This window comes from Ailuropoda melanoleuca, chromosome 19, assembly GCF_002007445.2.
Source record: "Ailuropoda melanoleuca isolate Jingjing chromosome 19, ASM200744v2, whole genome shotgun sequence".
Taxonomy (NCBI): domain Eukaryota; kingdom Metazoa; phylum Chordata; class Mammalia; order Carnivora; family Ursidae; genus Ailuropoda; species Ailuropoda melanoleuca.
In genome coordinates this window covers 34,314,313-34,338,273 of record NC_048236.1, presented here as the reverse complement: position 1 = coordinate 34,338,273, position 23,961 = coordinate 34,314,313, and the positions used below count along the sequence as shown (strand labels likewise).

The following is a 23,961-nucleotide window of genomic DNA, read 5'->3' as shown; positions in this document are numbered from 1 at the left end:
CCCCCCCACATCTCCAGTGCACAGCGGCAACTTGTTTCTAGGAGCAAAACATGGAACGGCAAGAGTTCCCAAGCCTGAAGACTACCTGTCTGAAAGTCAGAATCAGTGCCAATAAAAGAACAACTTCCAAAGCCAGAAACAGGACCTAATATTTTATGCAGATAAATATTCAGTCAATATCTGAAATGGAGAGACGCTTAATTAACAAGTGGGATCCTTCTTCCACTGGCTGGTGCCTCCAAGAGGACAGCGGTTTGGACTCCTAAATCCACTTTCTCCACTTATGTCCTGGGCAGCCACACAGTAGTCAATAGACTAGAGAGTAATTTTTTAAGTTAGCATTTCCTGACTCTGTTCAGTTCAGCAAATGCTTACTGTACGAACTACTGGGTGCTGGGACACGATGACGATCCCTGAGCCCTTCCGGGACGTCTTTGGAGATGTAACAGATCTCCACATTACACCATAGTGCAGGCAAGGCTAGGACTGCATAGACCAGTCCTCCAGGGCTTTCTCTTCCCTCTGGTCTCTTTTCCGTAAGCACCGACAGGGCAGGGCCTGCTTTGCTCAGCGCTGTATTGCCAGCAACCCACACGAGGCCCGGCTCATAGCAGAAATGCAATCAATACTCGTTGATTTAGTTTCTCATTCTGTGGAGAAGCCATAGTGAACTTGAGAGCAGAGGGCTCCCACTCCAGCAGAAACTTCAGTTGGGCAGAGAGAAGAACATCATACCCACACAGGGGGCGGGGGGAACACCCCAGAAAGAAGCTGAGAAGCCTCCATCTGGAGGGGATTTTCCAAAAAGAGAGATGAGGCATGGCTGGGAGATAGGCATGAGGAAGGCAGGCACNCACACAGCTAACAGCATAGCCAGAAAGGCACTCTGAGAAGCTGCTGGCCAAGGTCACGGATCCAAAGCCCCAAAGCAACCAGCACGTATGGAGGAAGACTGAATGATCCATTCAGATTTGAGATCAAAATTCCCAGTTGCACACCATCTTCGTTCCCTTCAATGTCCAAACTCCAGTCAGGATGCCCATCTCCATTGTGGCCTGGGCCATAAAGGTCTCATTAGTTACCTGTACTTACTCTTTCTTCCCTCTATTCCAGGAGCAACTGTCCCCAGCAAAACAAAGAGAAGTCACTCTCTTAACCCATCACCCTTTCTCTCTCCAAGCAAAGGCATTTGAAAAACAAAATGTAAAGCCTGGCTGGGCTGCATTCTGGCAGCTGGAGCCCAAGGTCAGAAGTTCCGAATCCCAGCTTTAGAAGCTTAGTTCCCTCATCGCGCAGGCTGTGACTAGGCCCCCACGTGAAGACTACTGGTGCACTCAGCTCACCCGCATCTCAGTGGGGTAGGACCACTGCAAGCTGTGAGTCAGGCTCACAGTCACCCGCATCTCAATGGGGTAGGACCACTGCAAGCTGTGAGTCAGGCTCATGACAGACCGGAGCCCCCGGGTATTCCTAAAGCATTTCCAGAAGACAGCACATCCCAGCAAGAAATGATGCTTTACCTTCTAAAGTCAGAGCCTCTCCAGGGCAGTGCTTAAGAAATGCAGACATTTCCCCCCAGTTTCCTTTTCCTTTTTATAGATTCCGTGTGAGCCACTACCTTCCACTTGTACTCATTACTTTAATTCTCAAGTTTGCCGATTCCTTTTCTGTGAGCCCATGTTAAGTCAGCAATTTCTTTCACGGAGTGTGGATTTTTATTTCTTCCAATTGAAGACATCCTGCTTCTCCCCCTAACTACTACATTTTGACTTAAACATGCATCTTGCTTCTGAAGTCTGCATCTCTGGCCACTCGGTTCAGCCTAGAGATGTTACACACATGCACACACACACACACACCCCTCTTCCCTTCTCAAATGGACATTTTCCCACATTTCTCTACACTCTCAAGTTTTATACTGTTCCTGGGTATTTCCTAGGAAATACTCAGTTACCCAGCAGACCTCAAAAATGTGGCAACTGACAGCTGGCAGAGAAATTCTGGATGCTTCTTCCTATCTACCCCCCCACATCTCCAGTGCACAGCGGCAACTTGTTTCTAGGAGCAAAACATGGAACGGCAAGAGTTCCCAAGCCTGAAGACTACCTGTCTGAAAGTCAGAATCAGTGCCAATAAAAGAACAACTTCCAAAGCCAGAAACAGGACCTAATATTTTATGCAGATAAATATTCAGTCAATATCTGAAATGGAGAGACGCTTAATTAACAAGTGGGATCCTTCTTCCACTGGCTGGTGCCTCCAAGAGGACAGCGGTTTGGACTCCTAAATCCACTTTCTCCACTTATGTCCTGGGCAGCCACACAGTAGTCAATAGACTAGAGAGTAATTTTTTAAGTTAGCATTTCCTGACTCTGTTCAGTTCAGCAAATGCTTACTGTACGAACTACTGGGTGCTGGGACACGATGACGATCCCTGAGCCCTTCCGGGACGTCTTTGGAGATGTAACAGATCTCCACATTACACCATAGTGCAGGCAAGGCTAGGACCGCATAGACCAGTCCTCCAGGGCCTTCTCTTCCCTCTGGTCTCTTTTCCGTAAGCACCGACAGGGCAGGGCCTGCTTTGCTCAGCGCTGTATTGCCAGCAACCCACACGAGGCCCGGCTCATAGCAGAAATGCAATCAATACTCGTTGATTTAGTTTCTCATTCTGTGGAGAAGCCATAGTGAACTTGAGAGCAGAGGGCTCCCACTCCAGCAGAAACTTCAGTTGGGCAGAGAGAAGAACATCATACCCACACAGGGGGCGGGGGGAACACCCCAGAAAGAAGCTGAGAAGCCTCCATCTGGAGGGGATTTTCCAAAAAGAGAGATGAGGCATGGCTGGGAGATAGGCATGAGGAAGGCAGGCACGATGTGCCCAGCAACTGCAGCTCAGCCCCAGCTCTGAAGATTTAGGAAGCTGGGTTTTCACAGTCCTCCAAGGGCAATAAAGGTAATGAACTGAGTCACACTGACCAAGCGTAGGAGAATGATTTATAACCATGGCATCAATTTGGTGGATTACAAAAAGGAATAAAATGGCCAAGCAGACCAGAGGACATGCTTCACATGATCTGGGAAACAAACTTTAAGATCCAAAGACTTACTGGTAACTGAGGAATCAGGGCAAAGGAGTTACGTAATATAATAAAACAGGGCTCTACTCCTCTCCCCCACCACAGGATGTCACGCTCTTTGTCCTATATCCCAACGCGGACGTCCTGCTGCAGCCACAAAGTGAGGTCACTCCCACGGTGGGTTGAGGTCTCCACCCCAGAAGTGCCATCAGTTTAACTCCCACCTCTTTCTACCCTTGCTTTCCTTGGTCTGGACTTCAAGAAATTCTAGGCATATCGAGTGTATCCTTGGAATCCCACATTGACTGCTCTATTATAGTAAGCTTTGCTGGGTCCCCGACACTGTCTATTTACTTTGCTCTGTTCTGGAGCCTTCAGAAAAAGTATGTTAGAGTCAAGTCAAAACCCAACTATCAAAAAGCCACGCTTCCCCATGAGATACCACCACTTCACACCCATCGGGATAGCAGTGACATAAAAACACCAGCACCAAAACAAAACCAGAAAATAAGTGTTAGCAAGGATGTAGAGAAGCCGGAACCCTCGTGTGTTACTGGTGGGAACGTAAGGTGGAACAGCAGCTACCAAGGGCAGTATAGCAGCTCCCCAAGAACTTCCACATGGAACACCTCCTGGTCCCACCATTCCGCCTCTGGGAGTATCCCCAAGGTGCGGAAAGCCGAGACTCCAACAGATATTTGTATGCCAGGGTCCACAGCAACATTAGTCACAATAGCCTTAAGCAGGATGCCACCCAAATACAGACTGGCATATGGGTGGATAAAGAAAATAGAGGACGTACACGCAGAAGAATAGCATTCAGCCTTAAAAAGAAATTTCGACACAGGCTACGTACGACATGGATGAACCTTCAAACACGATGCAATGCGAAATAAGCCAGACACACAAGGACAAATAGTGTGCGATTGCCCTCACATGAGGCACCGAGAGTCCTCACATGCACAGCGACGGAAAGCAGAACGCGGACGCTGAGGGCTGGGAGAACAGGGAGTGGGAAGTCACTGCTGAGTGCATACGGAGTCGCAGCTTGGGGTGATGAAAATGTTCCGGAGACAGATAGCGGTGATGGTTGCACAAACAATGTGAATTTTATGTTATATACATTTTACCAAAATTTTAAGAAGTTCTAAAAACTTTTCTAATAAAATAATAAAAATCAGCACTTCCGGGGCGCCTGGGTGGCACAGCAGTTAAGTGTCTGCCTTCGGCTCAGGGCATGATCCCGGCGTTATGGGATCGAGCCCCACGTCAGGCTCCTCTGCTGTGAGCCTGCTTCTTCCTCTCCCACTCCCCCTGCTTGTGTTCCCTCTCTCGCTGGCTGTCTCTATCTCTGTCAAGTAAATAAATAAAATCTTAAAAAAAAAAATCAGCACTTCCCACCCAACGTGCTTGAAGGAAGTGTAACTGAGATCTCTCCCAAAGCAGAAGACGCCCCCCTGGGGACATCGGGCACCCTCCCTGCGTGGGTCCGTCCTCTATGGCCAACCTTCAAGTTGTATTCAGCTCCGCTCTTTTCAAAAGACTTTGTGGTGATTCCTTTCCATGTTAAAGGAACATTCCATCTAGGCTGTGGGGAATCCTCCTTCTCCGTGCTGGAGAGAGCGCCGGGCAGCTGTGAGAATACGGTACCGCCCCAGCTGTGGTCCCCTTACCTCCACCAGTCTGGGAAGCGCACTGACTGCTTCTCAAGCTCTCCTTCTGACCAGCTTCAACTTCTGTTGTCCCCGTCATTAGCCAACCGCATTTCAGCAGAAGTTCAGGAAAAGTTATCATTCCAAAGCTTCCAGACCATTCTTGTGGATTACATTTAAAGTCACAAAGAGAGGGCGCCTGCGTGGCTCAGTTGGTTAAGCATCTGCCTTCGGCTCAGGTCATGATCCCAGGGTCCTGGAATCAAGTCCTGCATTGGGCTCCCTGCTCAGCGGGGAGTCGAGCGTGGAGCCTGTTTCTCCCTCTGCCCCTCCTCCTGCTCGTTCTCTCTCTCTCTCAGAAATAAATAAGTAAAATCTTTAAAATAAATAAATAAAGTCACCAAGAGGGCAGGGCATCTGGGTGGCCCAGTCGGTTAAGCAGCCAGCTCTTGATTTCAGCTCAGGTCCTAACCTCAGATGCCTGAGTTCAAGTCCCCTGAAGGGCTCCGCACTCAGAAGGCCTCTGCTTGAGAATTCTCTCCCCTCTGCTTCTGTCTTTTCCCACAGCTCACACGCACGTTGCCTCTCCCTCTCTCAAATAAATAAATCTTAAAAAAAAATAAATAAAGTCACAAAGAGGAAGCATGTAATCTCCTCATGCTAGCTCTAGTCTCTGGGGAGACCAGCTAGAATTCATGGACCTGGGAAACAGGACTGCTGATGTTTTTATTTTGCCAAATACGGAAATTTTTTTGAAAATAACTATTTTTAACAATTAGCATCCTAGAAACAAAAAGTCATTCGAAGCACCCTCCTGGTGAGGAAGACATAATCACAGGGAAGGTAGCCCTCTGCAAGAACGGCAAGCTGGCAGTCTGACGTCAACATTATCCCAGCAAGCAGACGCGTTGATGTGGGTGTGTGTTACACTGCCTCTGTCCCCTGTGTTCACATGATAGTGCCTGAAACAGCTTACATATTCATTCTCTCTGAAAGCAGAGGAAAGGACTGAAAGGGACTTGGTGAGATTTTTTTCTACAGAATCTATGACTCTGTAACTTAATACCAAGTTGCTTTCCATTTGCATCATAAAGTCAACGATGTGTGTCTATTTGTAAAAACTGTGTGTGTGTGCACACGTGAGTGTGTATTTATACAGTGCGATATGGATATGGTGCTGTCACGGGCTGAACTGTGTCCCCCTAAAATTTGTATGTTGTAGCCCTAATCCCCCCTACCTCTGAATGTGGCCATATTTGAAGACAGGGTCTTAAGTTCAAATGAAGCCATTAAGGTGGCCCTAATCCAATCGGACTAGTGTTCTTAGAGGAAGTGATAAGGAAACACAGCGAGACATCAAGACCACCTGGGCACAGAGGGACCATGTGAAGGAGGCAGCAAGAGGATAGCCACCTTCAGACCAGGGAAAAAGGCCTGAAAAAGATCCTTCCCTCAGTTCGCAGAGGAGACCAATCCTGACACCTTGATCTTGGATTTCCAGTCTCCAGAACTGTAAGAAAATTAATTTCTGTCATTCAAGCCACTCAGTCTTTGGTATTTCATTATGACAGCCCTAGCAAACTAATACAGCTTTGATTAATTAGACACACTGTCCTAGGAAGTCCATTAAAAATGACATATTATACCAACCACTTTTACTGTAACTAAACAACAAATATATTTCTGGAAAGAAAACCATTTTCAAAATGTCATTAATCTATCCCACTATATGCCGTCTTCACCAAATACACTTATGACATTCCCATTCACGTGTCCTTCGAGAGAAAAGGCACTAGTTTGGTACATGCTAAAATTAGTATGGGTCAGTTCAGCCCAATGAGGGTATTTTAAACAGGATGAGCTCAACTAGGAAAGATTTAGTGGACGTTGAAAAGTCAAGGCAAAGAATTTGGGCTTGTCTTTGAAACCACACTCTCCTCTGTTGAATGTCACCCCTTCAACTACACACACACACACAGAGGTTAAGGTGTGACACTAAAACCTGAGAACACAGGCAGACAATCAGTGAACAGGCTCACCACAAGATGGAGGCTCCTTATAGCCCAGGAACCAGGTGGGGGAGGGCTCAAAGACAGTCCTCTGAGCCTTTGCCCACTCTATTCCACCTACCAGGCTGGACTGCCATCTACCCCCACTTGGGATTCCTGCCAACCTTTGAGAATAGAGTTCAGTCACCACTACCCCCACAGAGCTCTGCCCAAGCCCAAGAGGTCTGTGTCCCTTCCTTCAAATCCCATCCCATGGATTACCTGAATCTCTCACTTTAATAATGAGAGTAGAAATCAGACTCCCTCAGGGTCAGGCTTTGCCTCTCACTGAACGCTCATGCTGATTTATGGAGCTGCTATTATCAAACAGCAGAGCCAGGTGAATTGCCATTTTAACAGTACCAGGGAAAGAGTCACCCTTTCCATTTTAATTAGTGGAGTTTGGGAAACACTTGGCATAACAGGGCTAAGGAGAATGAGACTGGCCATATCTTGAATCAGTTTGAGGATGACCTGGCAAACAAGCCGGCTTTGTATTTATTGCTCATGCGATCTGTCTCCAAGTAGCACACACTGTTCTTCGCAGCCCTGAGCTGAATCATTCTTTTGACAAAACAAGCCAAAAAGAGAAGGACCAGGTATTTCAATCTCTGTTGCACGGAAAAGGAAATGTAAATTAAGTAGTGTTTTATTTAAGGGCTGCAGACAGAGCCACAGGAAAGCTAAGTTTTCTAATGATTGTCTTCTCCTCCTCAGTCTGGGATTCTGAAACTGAGGTGTCTTTTCTAGTTTCCATCGCCCCCACCCACTGCCAACCTAGTACAATCCCTGATGCTAAGCAAACCATAGTCTGGTAGAGCCAGGCCAGCCAGGCCCCAGGCTTCCCAGGGCCTCCCCATCCGCAGGGAGGGGCCGGTCAGAAGAGAGCCAGAGGGAGCCTAGCACAGGGAGGGTCCGAAAGCCGCTTCCCCCCTCTGCATGCCTAGGTACTGGGGATGTCAGCCCCCCAAGTCTCGGGACATACCTGCCTCATCCTCCTGGAGCATCAGTTTTAAAAGACGACGTGAAAGATGATTTTTTATATTAAATAAGTATGGATATGTTATAGAGTAAACTGCAAATATCAAAGGAATGTTCAAGGTAAACACGGACTTGCTTCTGGTAGCCTTGGCCCTTGCTTCAGCTCCCAGAAATCCGGCTTAATCATCCTCTCCTGTTGAGGTAATTTAACGGAGATTTTCAAGGAGCACTGGTAGGAACATAGGTCGGTTTCCATGATACAGTTTCCAGATCTTCAGATCCTCATCTCTTTCTTTCCTTTTGTTTTTGATTCGCACAATTCTAATTGTGGGGAAAATCTGCACAAAGGGTTATAGACAGACAGGTGCTCTGTACACCTACGTACCCTCACTTATCTCGGAGTTTTCTTTCTTCATTAACCAGCGAGCTGTAGGGCTGACCTGCAGGAAGCAGCTGCCTCAGCCTGCCTCACCTTTGCCCTTACTTGTTGTTTTTGCTGTTACTGAGGACGTGAGGAAACAAAGGCACCTTTGAGGACAATAATTATTTGAAGCTTACAAATTAAAATTCGCTAATGTTCTCTAGTCAGGTGAACATCCCACAGAGCTCGGCAGCAGAGACACACGCAGCAATTCAACCCAGGCTTCAACACCCCTCACTCCAGCATTTCATGAAAAGATGCTCAACTTCTGCTTTTGTCCTTCACATCTCAGCAGCACCGTAAGAGACAGAAGGGTCATGTGTGCGAGGAAGGAGGAGCCCAAAACTCACACTTTCCTCTCTTTCTAATAGGACTAAACGTTTCTTATTCTCCAGTCAAGAAGAAAAATCACTTTGCACCCTGAGATAAGCCAAAAATAACATGACCATCCTGTCTGGAAGTTGGTCCCCAAAATAATAAAACCTTGAACATGTCCCATAAGCCTGGGCTCCCTAAGGAAAAACAATTTTTTTCCTGATTGTTTGCTATGGAATGTCTGAAGATAAGTCATGACTTCATGTGCAAAGGTTGCCTTCAACCATGAACGATAGACTAATGAGCTCTTGAGGACTCTGATACTCTTACGGGGTATTTTCTTTCAAGTATTTATTGTGTTTTTATTTGATGAGCCAGTCTTCTCAAGCCTGACTCCCTTGCACTCTGGGCAAGTAAACATTTTCTTTCCTGTTCTAAATGCTCCCACCTCCAAGTCTGAAGTACATGGAACATCAAGCAAACAGACCACTACTCTTTACTATTCCAACCCCAGCATATGTAATTCATCCTCTGAGCTGGCACAACTGTGGGACCTAATCAAATGTCAATTTTATTCTTCTCTTCCACTGCCCTTTAATATGGATTCAGTGGATTCATCCTCCCTGTCCTCGGATGAACACTTGGGTCGAGCCCACGACTTTTCTGTTCAAGCAACCACTTCAAAGTCCCGAAAGAATTCAAATGCGTAGTCTGGAAATAAAAGAAACTCTAACCTGGTCATAGCATTAAATGTCCCGGCCTATGCCAGCTAGGTCCCGCTACACGCTGGTCTCCTGCAGGGATTGGGGGAAGGTTGACCTCTTTTCTTTTTCTCTACCTTATGTCCAACTGCTGGCCAGTTTCTCACCCCAGCAAGATCAGAGTAGGAGGACAGGACTGTGTTAACTGTCTTCGCACATTCTGTTTATGGGTGCTTTCGCGATATTCATTTTCTTTCAGCTAACTGCTCACTCTTACCTTAGCCTCCAGATTTCTGGAAACTCGAGCTGCTGAGGTGCTCTCACTCTTGGGCTGCATTTACAGTGGTTCCAGGCCAGTCCTCTCTCCCACATGGTCCTACCTGGGCCCCAGGAAATCCTCTGGCATCTTTTGCCCTAACAAACTCTGGGAAGGGAGGTGATCCTACTACCCAGGGCACCACACGAGCTCCAAATGCAGGAAACGCATGTGCAGTTCAACCAGTGGTTCCTCCAAAGGCCCCCTCACTAGGTTTGGATGAAGGAAATGATCTTTCTGAATAAATCTCTTCAACATAGCCTCCTCTCCTAATCCTCATATTCCTGAAGTGGCCAATGGGGTTTGTAAGTTATGGAAAAGTTCTCAAAAATCTATATTAAACTTTCTACTTAGGGGCACCTGGGTGGCTCAGTCAGTTAAGCGTCTGCCTTTGGCTCAAGCCATGATTCCAGGGTCCTGGGATGGAGCCCCGTGTCGGGCTCTCCGCTCAGTGGGGAACGTGTTCTCCCTCTCTCCACCTCCTCTGCTTTTTCTCACTCTCTCTCAAATATATAAAAACTCTTTTAAAAAAATAAATAAATAAAATAAAATTTCTACTTGGTGGTCTAACACTTTCCTTTGGAATTTCACATAACTTGAATGTGTGCCTCAGTCAAAACTTTAATTCAGTATCCTATTTACATACACACATGTACAAATGTTTAGGATAGACTATTAATTTCCAATTATTTTTAAGTTCATTTTACTCTTATATAGCTAACAAATTTGAGGAATTTGAACACAGAAAGAGGCATTCAGAGATATAAAAGTCAACACTCCCTCACTGGTGAGGAATCCTGTCCCAGTCTGAACACAAGATCACCCCACATTGGTTTGATCTGACGCTGGAAACAAACTTGCTTCCTCTTCCTCGGATGTCTGAGCACTGGCCTTACAACTGGCCAAGCTCCTCTCTGGCAGGTTAAACACTCACTGTTCCTCATATGGCCTAGTCTTCAGACCCTCATCACCCAGGTCACCTTCTTTTGGATGCTGCAAAGTTAGCGTCTGTCCTCTATTAAAGGGCCACCAGAAGGGGATGCTATGTGGAAGGACTCCGGGCTCCCTTGATCCAGCCACTGTAGGTTGGGGGTAAATGGTAGTGGTTAAGGGCCCAGGTTCTAATCACTACTCTACTATCTACTGGCTACAGAATCTTAGGAAAGTTGCTCAGTCCTTCTGTGCTTCAGCCTCTTATCTGTTAAATGAGAATGGTGATACAGGGCTGAGATAAAATTGCAGGACACTCATAAATGTGCTTGGCATATAATCAGCTCCATAGAAAACGTCTCTGGAAAGGGTCTGCCCTTGTCAGTGCGACCCGAGTTTGCGGCTGAGAGGCTACTTTACATGATGGTCCGTTCACAGCTTGGGGGGCCACCGAAATGCCTGGGATTTTTTCCTTTCACGTGAATTGCTGCTCATGGGGGCCACTCCATCTTTTACTTTTTAAATTGACTATGAACCTAAGCGCAGGACTAGAACTTCAACCTTCCATATTGTTGTCTCTTGTCCAGATGTAAAATGTGTCTCATGGAATATCCTCCCAGATATATAGTTGCCACATCTCCGATCAATGTCCCCTCTAGGCCCTTCTCCTGATGAGCAATACCCAGAGGTGCAGGGACAGGGACAGAGACTTGTTGTATGTCCTCTCTTCCCTACTTCATCCTTAGGGATAGACTGAGACTTTGTAAAAGGCAAAGTCAGGACACACTTTGGAGCATCCATAATGGGGGGCATGGACCAGTGACTGAATTATTTGTATGTCCCTAGCCTTGGGAAGCCCTCTTTGTAAAATCCAAAATAGCAACAGCCACCTAGCTGGAGAAGTAAAGGAGACTGTGCACTAGGAAGCGTCTAGCCAAGTCATTGTCACACTGAAAACATCAGAAGGTCAAAAATAAACATTCTCCAGAAGGGATCACGTATTAGGTCACAAAACCAGACTCAACAAATACAAGATGATCAAAGTCATACCACGCCCCTTTTCTGACCACAACACTATGAAACTTGAAGTCAACCATAAGAAAAAATTCTGGAAAGATGACAAATATATGGAGGTTAAATAACATGCTACTAAATAATGAGTGGGTCAAACCGGGATATAAAAGAAGAAATAAAAAATTATATGGAAACAAATGAAAATGAAAACACAATGGTTTAAAACCTCTGGGATGCAGCAAAAGCAATCCTAAGAGGGAAGTTTATAGCAGTACAGGCCTACTTTATGAAGCAAGAAAAATCTCAAATAAATACCTAACCTTACACCCACAGGAGCTGGAAAAGAACAACAACAACAAAATAAAGCCTAAAGCCAGTGAAAAGAAGGACATAATAAAGGTTATGGCAGAAATAAATGATATAGAAACTAAAAAGACAAATAGAACAGATCAATGAAACCAGCAGCTGGTTCTTGAAAAATATCAACAAAATTGATAAACTTCTAGCCAGACTTATCAAGAAAAAAAGAAAAAGAGTAAAATATGTAAAATTACGAGTGAGAGGAGAAATAACCAACATTATAGAAATACAAAAAATTATAAGAGAATACTATGAAAAAATGACAACAAATTGGACATCCTAGAAGAAATGGACAAGTTCTTAGAAACATATAACATTCAAAACTGAAACAGGAAGAAGTAGAAAACTTGACCAGACTGATAACCAGCAAAGAACTTGAATCAGTAGTCAAAAAACTCCCAACAAACAAAAGTCTAGGGCCAGGTGGCTTTACAGATGAATCCTATCAAGCACTTAAAAAAGAGTTAATATTTATTCTTCTCAAACTATTCCAGAAAATAGAAATGGAAGGAAAACTTCCAATTCATTCTATGAGGCCAGCATTAGCCTGATACCAAAACCAGATAAAGACACCACAAAAAAAGAGAACTACAGGCCAATATCTCTGATGAACATAGATGCAAAAATCCTCAACAAAATACTTAGCAGACCAAATCCAATGATACATTTAAAAAAAAATCATTCAACACAATCAAGTAGACTTTATTCTTGGGTTGCAAGTGTGGTTCAATATATGTGAATCAATCAACATGATACATCACATTAATAAAAGAAAGGATAAGAATCATGTGATCATTTCAATAGATGCATAAAAAGCATTTGACAAAGTACAACATCCATTCATGATAAAAACCCTCAACAAAGCAGATTTAGAGAGAACATACTCCAACATAACAAAGGCCATAAGTGGAAAAACCCACAGCTGATATCATCCTAAATGGGGAAAAAGTGAGAGCTTTTCCTCTATGATCAGGAACACGACAGGGATATCCACTCTTAACCACTTTTATTCAACATAGTACTGGAAGTCCTTGCCACAGCATTTAGACAACGAAAAGAAATAAAAAGGTATCCTCATTGGCAAGGAAGAAGCCAAACTTTCACTCTTCACCAATGACATGATAGTCTATACAGAAAAGCTGAAAGATTCTACCAAAAAACTACTAGAACTGATAAATGAATTCAGTGAAGTCACATGATACAAAATCAACATACAGAAACCTGTTGCATTTCTAGACACTATTAATGTGGCAGCAGAAGGAGAAATTAAGAAAAGCAATCCCATGTACAACTGCACCAAGAATAGAGATAGCCAGAAATGGTTTGGTCTAGGAACACACCGAATCAAAGAAGTAAAAGATCTGTACTCGGAAAACTACAAAACTCTGATGAAAGAGATTGAAAATGACTCAAAGAAATGGAAAGACATTCCATGCTCATGGACTGGAAGAACAATTACTGTTAAAATGTCTCTACTGCCCAAAGCAATCTACACATTAAATGCAATTCCTATCAAAATACCAACAGCATTTTTCAGAGCTAGAACAAACAATCCTAAAATTGGTATGGAACCACAAAAGACCCCGAATAGCAAAGTAATCCTGAAAAAGAAATGCAAAGTTGGAGGCATCACAATTCTGACTTCAAGCTATATTACAAAGCTATAGTATTCAAAACAGTATGGTACTGGCATAAAAACAGACACACAGATCAATAGAACAGAATAGAGAACCCAGAAATGGACCCTCAGTTCTATGGTCAATTAATCTTTGACAAAGCAGAAGAGACTATCCAATGGGAAAAAGACAGTGTCTTCAACAAATGGTGCTGGGAAAACTGGACAGCCACATGCACAAGAATGAAACTGGACCATTCTCTTTCACCATATACAAAAATAAACTCTAAAATGGATGAAAGACCTAAATGTGAGACCTGAAACCATAAAAATCCTTGAAGGTAGCACAGGAGTCATTTCTCTGACATCAGGTGTAGCAACCTTTTCTAGATATGTCTCCTGAGGCAAGGGAAACAAAAGCAAAAACACACTATTGGGACCATATCAAAATAAAAAAGCTTCTGCACAGTGAAGAAAACAATCAACAAAGCTAAAAGGCAGCCTACGGAATGGGAGAAGATATTTGCAAATGACATATCTGATAAAGGGTTAGTATCCAAAATAAATGAAGAACTTATCAAACTCAACACCCAAAAAACAAATAATGCAATTAAAAAATGGGCAGAAGACACGAATAGACATTTTTCCAAAGAAAATATAGAGATGGCCAACAGACACATGGCCCAACATCACTGATCATCAGGGAAATGCAAACGAAAACTACAGCTAGATATCACCTTCCACCAGCCAGAATTGCTAAAATCAAGGACACAAGAAACAAAAGAGGTGTTGGTGAGAATGTGGAGAAAGGGAAACCCTCTTGCATTGTTTGTGGGAATGCAAACTGGTGCAGCCACTCTGGAAAACAGTATGGAGGTTCCTCAAAAAGTTAAAAATATAATCTACTAAATCTAGTAATCACACTACTCAGTATTTACCCAGAGAATACAAAAACAATAATTTAGAGGGATACATGCACCCTGATATTTATAACAGCATTATCAACAATAGCCAAAATATGGAAAGAGCCCAAATGTCCATCGACTGATGAATGGATAGAGAAGAAGTGGTGCGTATATACAATGGAATATTACTCGGCCATAAAAAAGAATGAAATCTTGGGGCACCTGGGTGGCTCAGTCAGTTAAGTGTCATCCTTTGGCTCAGGTCATGATCCCAGAGTCCTGGGATAGAGTCCCCAGTCAGGTTCCCTGCCCAGCGGGGAGCCTACTTCTCCCTCTGCCCCTCCCCCTGCTTGTGCTTTCTCTCTCAAATAAATAAATAAAAATCTTTTTAAAAAATGAATGAAATCTTGCCATTTGGAGCTATGTGGATGGAACTAGAAAGTATTATTCTAAGTGAAATAAGTCAGGCAGAGAAAGACAAATACCATATGCTTTCACTCATATGTGGAATTTAAGAAACAAAACAAATGGGCGGGGCAGGGGGGAGGCAAACCAAGGAACAGACTCTTAGTTATAGAGAACAGATGGTTATCAGAGGGGAGGGGGTGGGGGATGGGTGAAATAGGCGATGGGGATTAAGGAGGGCACTTGTGATGAGCACCGGGTGTTTATGGAATTGCAGAATCACTATATATTGTACACTTGAAACTAATACTATACTGTACGCTAACTATCTGGAATTAAAATAAAAACTTAAAAAACTAAATAAAAGGTCAAAAATAAAGGATTGAGAGGAATTCTGATTGGCAAAATATCAAGCCTAGAGAAATGGGGAGAAGGAAGGCTACATTTTCTAGAATGCGCAGATGGTATAATTTGCACAGTAAAAGGTGACCCCCACCATGAGCACAGTGGGTTAGCCCAGAAGGATCAATGGGGGCAGCCAGGGAGAGGTGTGCACACCCCTAGAGAGGCAGCAGGATAAACAACACAGAACACCACACACTCACATTTCACAAAACAATACTCTCCCTTGCATATACAATGCAGTGTGTTCTGATGTTTTCTCTTCCCTTCTATTTAATTTCATGTTTTAAAAAATGCTGGTGCAACTCACTACATTCATATTACCCTAACGAGTCATAACCCACATTTGAAAACGATGGCTATGGCATGCCCCAACCAATGACTGGAGGCAAGTTGCTAGGTGGAGAAAGAAGTTAGTTTGGCATAAATTGTCTTTGCAAATCCTTTCCTAGGTGGTCTTCAGCTTTCTCTTTTAAAATTTTGCTCTGGAATGTTACCAGGTTTCACTGTTTCCCTCTTCTGAAAAGTCTGGTTTGGCGCTCCTCTCTCACGCCTGCTGAAAGGTGATTATGAATACTCGAGGCTCTAGGATGCCTGTTATTTGGGTCCTGAGCAATCCAGCCCAGTCTTGGGTTTCAAGACCTCTTAAGGGGGTCTTATTTCTTTGCTCCCAGGAAGAAGTAAACTGGGAGCAATTCTGCCTTCTCCTAAACCTGCCGATACCATCTCATCTTCCATAAACACCGCATGGTCATCCTGAGCAGAGCCTGACTCCTCGATGTGGGCACCCCAGCTCGCAGTAGCCTCTCCATTCTGGACCTTACCCTTGGCAGGCCCAGGCCACTTTCCTGCCTGCACTCTTGGTAATGCATCCCATGTGTACCTAAGGGACGCTAGCCTCACAGTCCTAGTTTCCAGACCCCTACTCTCCACTATTGACTCGGGGATTCGGTTGGAAAACTCTCATAGGTCAACCTGATTTTTTTTCATGTCCAAACTGCAAATACTACCACTTACCTTGGGGGTTTTCATGAGGATTTATATATGGAAGTTCCCTTCTTTTCCTTGGGATAGCATAGACAATTTCCCCCAAGCTCCCTTTGCTTTCAGGACACCTTTTAATGTTTCCTTTGGTCATGAGATTAAATCCGGAGTAACAGCTGGGATTCCTCAAGTCATCTAAACTGCTGTAGAAACCACAAAGCCTCAAAACAAGTTTCTAAGGAGGCAACCTTTTGTCTTCCTCAATTAATTATGCAGATAGGATGGAAAAGGAAGAAAAAGGAAACCGCTCTTTCCCTCTAATCAGGAAAATGACCTGCGGTCAGGCTCCCTAGTGCCAATGAAATGGATTAACTGTCAGCCAGGGTTGATTCCGGGAAGCCTGCGCACTGCTGGGGGCGTGCACCCCAGGCCAGCCGACCGCGCAGGGTCCCCGTGCCCAAAAGGGCTCTTAGTAGGAGGGCACAACTGTGGCAGGCAGGCCAGGACGCGGAAAGTTTTCTCGCAGGCGGGAGAAGGTGTTCCACGGCCCTCCCAGCGGCAGGAGGAGACCCGCCCAGCCCGAGCCCGAGCCCACCGCTTCCAGCCTTTCCGGACGGCCCCCGGCGGGACACTCACGTCCGCGGGCTGCGAGCAAGGTTGCAAACTTGGGTGCTCTCCACGGGGTCTCATTGTCCCCCCGGGCACCCTCGAGCCCCAGTTCTCCCGTTCCCGCTCCCATCCTCCCAAACACCCCCCCCCAACTGAAAACCACCGCCAAACCCTATGGAGCCCGGCTGCCCTCTCCCGAGCCTCCCGAGCCTCCCGAGCCCGGTGCCGCGGCTTGGCGTGGCCCCGGGCGCCCCGTCCCGCCCGCGGTTACCTGCTGGCGCTCCCCGGCCCGGCCCGCGGGCACCGCTCCTCCGAGGTGCGTGAGCGTCGCCACCGCCGCCACCGCCTCCCGCAGCCCGGGCCTCGGCGAGGCGCTCCTGGCGCTGCGGGGCGGCGGGGATGCGCGCTCCCGACTTGCAGCCCCGGTGGCCAGGGGCGCGGGGGCCGCCTCCGGAGCCCGGGGCCGCGGGCCAAGAGGAGGCGAGCTTGGCCCAACCCTGCCCTGCTCGCGCTGCCCCTCGCTGTCGGGATAAGAGCTTTCCGCGGGGAAAAGGAAAACTAATCAGAGAATTCTTTCCCCTCCCCAGCTCCGAAGTGGGTCCCTCGGGCCAATTTTGACAAATGAGCTGAGCAAGGAGGGGGGCGGCAAGAATGAGATTTATGAGAAATCCTCAGCGTTGAGTTCAAGTTCATTAAAGCCGAGTTCAAGTGCATTAAAGCCTCCATCATGAGCTACTAAAATGACCTCAATTTCGGTTTTTCCTTCTGCTTGCAGATGCGGGTGCCAACGGACAGTGTAAATGTCCCCCAAACGGGGCCCCAAAAGGGTAGGCCTGGACCGAGAGTCGTTTCCAGTTAGCAGACGTGGCTCAGTCCTCCCAGTAAATGTTGACTGAGTCCGAGTTCCAGCCAGACCCTGATCTGGGCGTTGGGGACGCTACCTCCCGGAGCTCACAATTCCAGGAAAGAGACACTCGGTAAACACGTGAGGCAGGTGGCATGTGCAGTAGCCGTGAGAGCTATCGCCAGAAAATAGCTCAGGTCAAGGACATAAAGAATGTTGGGGGTGCGGTTTTAATTCGGTGGTCAGAGGGGGCCCCAAAGTGAAGGTGGCTTTTGAGTGAAGAACTGAAGATGGGAGAGAAGTCCTGCGGGCATCTGGGGAGACAGCCCGCGCTGCGCTCCTCGCACCGAGACGGTCTGTACTGTGTAAGGCATTTCTTTCACTACTTGCACGCACCATAGCCCCAGTGTTATTGCCAGTTTACAAATGAGCAAACTGTAGCTGAAGGAGGTGAAATGAATTGTCTGTGGTCACAGATTGGTAAATGGAGGAGCTCAGGAAGCCTGGTGCCCCAGAACCCTGGTTTAACCAGGACCACAGCGCAGTGGGGAAAAGGCAACACGAGCAACACGGCTGCCGGTGGCCGTGTGATGAACTCCGTCTCTCGGTGTCAGGAAAAGATCCCTGATCCCACTGATTTTGGTAAGCAGCTAGTTTCATTATTACGGGTAATAGGAAGTATTATGCAAACCGCCTTTACAGCTGGGCGTACCGTCCTCACCCTCGTCCGCAGGCAGTTTAATTCTCAATGACATAATCTGACCATCTGTGATGAGATCCATTAGTCCTTCCCTAAGTCTGCGCCTCGCTTCCAGTGGCACGCGCCCGTGTATGCAGACGCAGTCCATCACCCCTGCCTGGGAGCCTGCGCTGCGTGTCAGCAGGGCGCCGAGAAGCGGTCAAGCAGGGCGGCGGCGCTGCTGGCGCTGAGGGGGACGGCGCAAACCAGCCAGTCTCTGCCTCAGCACTCAGAATCTGGTGGCCTCTTTGGGGCAGAATGCCAGTGGCTCGTAAGGCAGAAAGCAAGGGCACGTTGTCCTATGTGGCAGAGGCCACGAACCATCACTTTCAGGGCGTGGTCCGCAGCATCCAGTGCCGGCAACACCATTAATAGGATGGGCGAGCTTCCGCTTCCCTTCTAGGCATCTCTGCCTTCCCATGCCTCATCCATTCCCTTCTTCCCTCCCCCAGGGCCAGGAACATCTTCCCACCTGTCCTTCAAGGTCCACCCAAAGGCCACCTGTTTCAGGAAGCCTTGCTCATTGCCCCCAGCTACAAATGGACTCTCCTAAACTCTGATCCCTCTCTTAGAGCACCTGTCATTTGAGAGTCTGGCTCTCCTCCGCCTGTCCCTCCCCAGGCCTGCTTTATGTTTAACTTCTCCCCAAGTTTTACTATAGTGCCTTGCTCCCAGTGGACCTGTAATGAGGATTTTGTTGTAAATAAATTAACCTATGAAAACACCATTTCATTGTCTCTTGTCTTTTCATTCCAAAATAGCTTTTAAGCTCACAGAAATTGAGTGACAAGACCGAGTTATACGTAGCTATAGTTGTTGCTTGTGAACATATATTGACGACGGTTTACTTTGGGCTAAATCCTATTTGCCCCATTCTGAAGTTCGAAAGCTGAGGTTTCAGAGTAATTTTCCAAGGTCACAATGCTAATCATTGCTAGAGCCAAGATTTAAAGCCAGGACTGTCTGACTCCAGACGCATGCTCTTCACAAGCTCCTGCTGCTCTTTCCTCAGTCACTCATTCCTGCGTATGCTCACTGGGCCCTCGATCCACATTTATATTTACTGTCTCTACTCTGCAGCAGGCATGGTCTAAACAGCAATGATTCAAGCACAGTTCTTGGGGAACCAAAGGGAAGTGGTCCAAAGGAACAAACTTCCAGTTAGAAGATAAACAGGCAGGCACTAGGATAGAACGTACACCATGACGACCGGGGCTAGTACTGCTGTAGGATACGTGAAAGTTGCTAAAAGTTCTCACCACAAGGAAACTTCTGTTCTGTTTCTGCTTTTTCTTTTGATTGTATCCAGATGAGAGGATAGGAGCCAACAAAACTTATTGCAGCAATCACTGCACACTACAGGTAAGTCAAAACAGTGTGGTTTACACCTTTAACTTAGGCCATGATGCATGTCAGTTACGCCAATAAAATAAAACTCAATAAACTGGAGGTAGAAAAACAGAGTTGTTGCCCTCAAAACTGCTTGCAGTCTCGTAGAACGGACAAACAAGGTAGGAAATACTCAGACTTCAGCATTATAAATCTTATAAAAAAGATGCAGAGAGGCCCTAAAGGGACACTTTGTTTTAGATTAGATAATGACAATAAGGATTCACTGAGAAGATAGAATATAATTTTAATTTTGAAGGATATACAGTAGTTTATTATAATGATAATGAAGAAAAGCATATGGCAGACAAAGAACAAATGCAAAAATATGGAAGTGTGGAGGAATAAGGCACATTCAGGAAATGACAGCAATGATGCCGGGGGGCTATAGCATGGTAAGAGCAGTACTGAGAGGAAGTTGGAAAGGTAGGCACAGCCAAAACAAGGGATCCATGGATTGTCTTCATGGAGTCCAGTACCCTCTGAAATGTACAAATCCATGGATGTCTATGTATGTGAACTTTCCAGGGGAGAGGTTTGATCGCTTTACTCAAATTCTCCAAGGGGTTGACTGACCCAGGCCAGGAGATGGGAAAGTCAGTTTCCCTTGCCACCATCTGCCGCCCAATCCAGAGAGCACAGGTAACCCCCAAGGGACTGAAACATCAGGATTGGGGTCAGGTGTAAGGCTCACCCCTGCCAAATCACCTCCAAACATACCTAGCATTGCCAGCCCTGGGCAACGATGGCTGAACCCTGACCCTCCCAGCACTTGCACCCAGATCCCCTCCTAGGACAGAAGAAGGGGGTAGCTGGGCAGTCAACATACCAGAAGGCAGGGAGCTGACAGCTGAGAACATTTACCAGGGGGCAGCAGAAAGCAGGACCACCGTGAACCAAGATTCTAAGTCCTCGGTGCATGCTGCATTGCCCCACCAGACTCGTGCTCCCACCCCAACTTCCTATGTTGAAGTCCTAACCCCCAACACCTCAAAATATGACAGTATTTGGAGACAGGGCCTTTGAAGAAGTGATTAAGGTTAAATGAGGTCATATGAATGGGCCCTAATCCTGTTTGACTCGTGTCCTTATAAGAAGAGGACTTGTGTCCTATCAAGAAGAGGCACACACAGAGACGTGCGTACACAGAGGGATGACTGTGCGAAGAGGCACCAAGGAAGGCCGTGTGCAAGCCAAGGAGCGAGGCATTAGAGGAAATCAACCTTGCTGGCACCTTGATCTTGGACTTCCAGGCTCCAAAACAATTAAAACAATACATCTCTATTGTTTCAGCCTTCCAGTCTGTGATATTTGTTATGGCGGCCCTAGAAAGCTAATAGATCTACAAAACGTAAATTCAAATTCTAAGATGAAAGTTTTAAGAAATTCAGAATGGTGGCCACAGAACATTAAATCTCAAATGAGGGCCTTCCTAAGCATAGAATCTTGTGCTGCTACGCTGGTCACATCCCCCCAAAGCCAGGTCTTAGGAATAGGGGAGTGACAATCTTCAGACAGCTTGGGGTCTGGGAGTGAAGAGCTGTGACTAAACTGTGGGAATGGATGTGATTGCTCCCTGAGAACACAAAGTGAAAAGACAAGAGAAAAGAAAGGCTTGATATCAGACGCTTGGAACACAAACCTGGGAGGAAGACAGAGAAGGAGCAATTAGAGAAATAGGAGATGAAAAGAGAAGGTGGAAACTGATGGAGGAACAGGCAATAGTGTCAAAGGCTCAAGGTTATGTGATTAAGGACCAGAGTCCATTGGTCTTTGCATAGAGGTCATGTGGTAGAAACTGAGGTCAGATTTCTGTTGATTAAGGAGTAAGGATGACAATTACAGGCTACTCCTCTAAAGAGACTGAGGAGGGGCTGCAGGTGGGACGGACCCATGTGAGGACCTCTATGCAGGCATAGGAGGGTCCAGGGGTCCAGGAGACTAAAGTCCAGCCCCCTTTCTGCCACCTGCATCAGCCTGCAGGTCAGTGGAAGGTCTTCTGGCAGAGGCACCAAATTGCCTAGCCTTGAATAACAAAGCTGGAGCTAGAACTTTTCTTGTTGATTTATTACTGGGACCTCCTCTCTTGCTCCATGAGAGCAGCAACTGTTCCGTCTCCGACAGACACTAGCTGCAGCTCCCAGCACACAGTAGGCATAGTGACAAATGCTGAATCAATGAAGGGGACGCAGAGTCAAGCGACAAGTTGCGTTTGTCTTGTTTTGTCTTTGTTAATTATTTGTTTCAGATGAAAAAGTCTGAAACGTATTTATAGGTTGAGAGCAAGGACCCAGAAGGAAGAGAGAAGTTGAAGACAGATTTGAGAGAGGAGAGAACTGATGAAATAAGATACTAGGGAGTGGACTAAGAAAACAAATTAGCATAAATACTAGAGACAACAAAGATTTATCTGAATCATCCTTTGGGAAATTCATTTATTCATTCAATGGTGACTACCTTGCTTTATCTTGGACTCAACCAGGGACAGGGAACTTTGGGGAAGAGGAAGGTGGATACAAAAGAAAATAAAAGAGCTATTCCCTTCCAGCTATTCAGGATGACACAATCTGGTTAAGAAATTTCTCGTGGAAAAAGATAAACAGTGATGAACCACAGCAAGGATGATCCCAAGTGTCTGAGTAACAGTGATTTGGAAACAGAATGAACAGAGAGGAAACCTGGAGGCATTAGGAAAATGCACTGCAGAAAAGGAGAGGAGATAGGGAAAAGGAAGCAGAGAAGAAGGTGGCCACTGGCTTGGCCTGCTGGCAATGGGCTGGCTGGCAGCTTTGCGCATCGAAGGCACGGGCTCAGTATTGCCCAAGGACCTGGGACAGCTCCATTTATTCTCCAGTTACTGGGACCCGTGCCAATGTGCCCAGAATGAAGCAGTAAAAAGCCAGACCTGTCTCAGAGAAGGACACATCCCGTCTAGTTCATGCGTCTGGGTGAGGAGAATTTGGCAGTGTTTCAGAGAGTCCAATAATATGGCAAGAACCAACTGAAGAAAATGAGAAAGAAAAATAGACACTGCTCTCAGATGTTAAAATATATAACGCAGTTACCTAACTTGTTTTCTTCACAGACTAGAATAATCCATCATCAACCCACATCAAAGGCAAAATCACACACACACACACACACACACACACACACACACACGGGCACAGGTACTCCACCGTGCAAGGTTATCCAAGGGAGCACGAGCACAGCTCACTTCTATGATATAGTTGCTCAGTTAAGTTTCAGAAAATAAATGGAGCCCTGAGTGTTTAGAAATGCAGAGACTTATAAGATGTGAGGAGTGCAGGCTGCAGTTGGTCATGTTCTAATCGTGAATCTCCCATGTCATTAATAGTGGTAGCTCTCCACCTAATTTCCTAGATGATTGGAGAATTGTCACCTTTTTCTTACCCTGCATAAATTGTATTTTATTGCCTTATCTTGGCTTTATACTCTCGTTCTTTATCAATTAGCACAATCATTCCTGAGTGTATGTAAACCACTCTCCCTTGCCAACAGTTTCCCTCTGCTCCGTGGAGCAAGCACACACCGGGAAAGGTCATACACACGCCTGTGCCTAGACAGGGCCCCTCCTCACCATAGCCATCCCGTCCCTTCCCTTCCAGGGCTCCCATATTTGCTCGGAGCCTCCCTCTTGCAGCTAATCCTATTGTTCCTCTGGCAGAACTGTACAGACTTCCACCCACAGAGCGTGGGACCAGGCAGACAAAACATCTAATGTATTTTAGTTCATGTTTGGCATTCAATCAGGAAGACAGAGCTATGAGCCACTCTGAAATGTCAACCCGAATACATTTTACAGCGCCAGAGAGAGACACGGTGCACCGGGGAGAAACTACCGCCTCGCGGTACTAACTTGCAGCCCTCGGCTCTAACACTCCCATATTTCTCTTTCTCAAAATCAAGTCGTGCATTTTGGAGTGAATTTCTGGTGACTTATTTGTTTACTATCACACAATAATGACAAAGCTGCACTTTATTGGCTCTGGGTTCATTGAGTCACTGACAGCAAATAGAAAAAAGAGACTTGTTTGTTTGGCTCCTTGATTCCTATTATTCCTGAGCACCCGGGTGGCTTCAGTTGGTTAAGCATCTGCCTTCGGCTCAGGTCCTGATCTTGGGGTCCTGGGATTGAGCCCCATGAGTCAGGCTCCCTGCTCAATGGGGAGTCTGCTTCTCCCTCTGCCCCTGCCCCTGTTCTCTGTCAAATGAATAAATAAAATCTTT

General features: G+C 46.1%; 1 protein-coding gene across 2 annotated transcripts in view; it reads right to left on the bottom strand.

Moving 5' to 3' along the window:
* The window catches only part of MRAP2 (melanocortin 2 receptor accessory protein 2), a 45,617-nt gene extending 28,343 nt beyond the window's left edge, over positions 1 to 17,274 (bottom strand). Inside the window, exon 1 of one of the 2 annotated variants that reach the window (XM_034647996.1) lies at positions 17,010 to 17,274. The gene's annotated coding sequence lies outside the window, so the exon portion shown is untranslated. Of the gene's footprint in view, positions 1 to 4,753; positions 4,899 to 17,009 lie in introns of those variants that run through there. The other variant, XM_002930476.3, reaches the window with a different exon arrangement.
* Between the last annotated feature and the right edge of the window lie 6,687 nt (positions 17,275 to 23,961).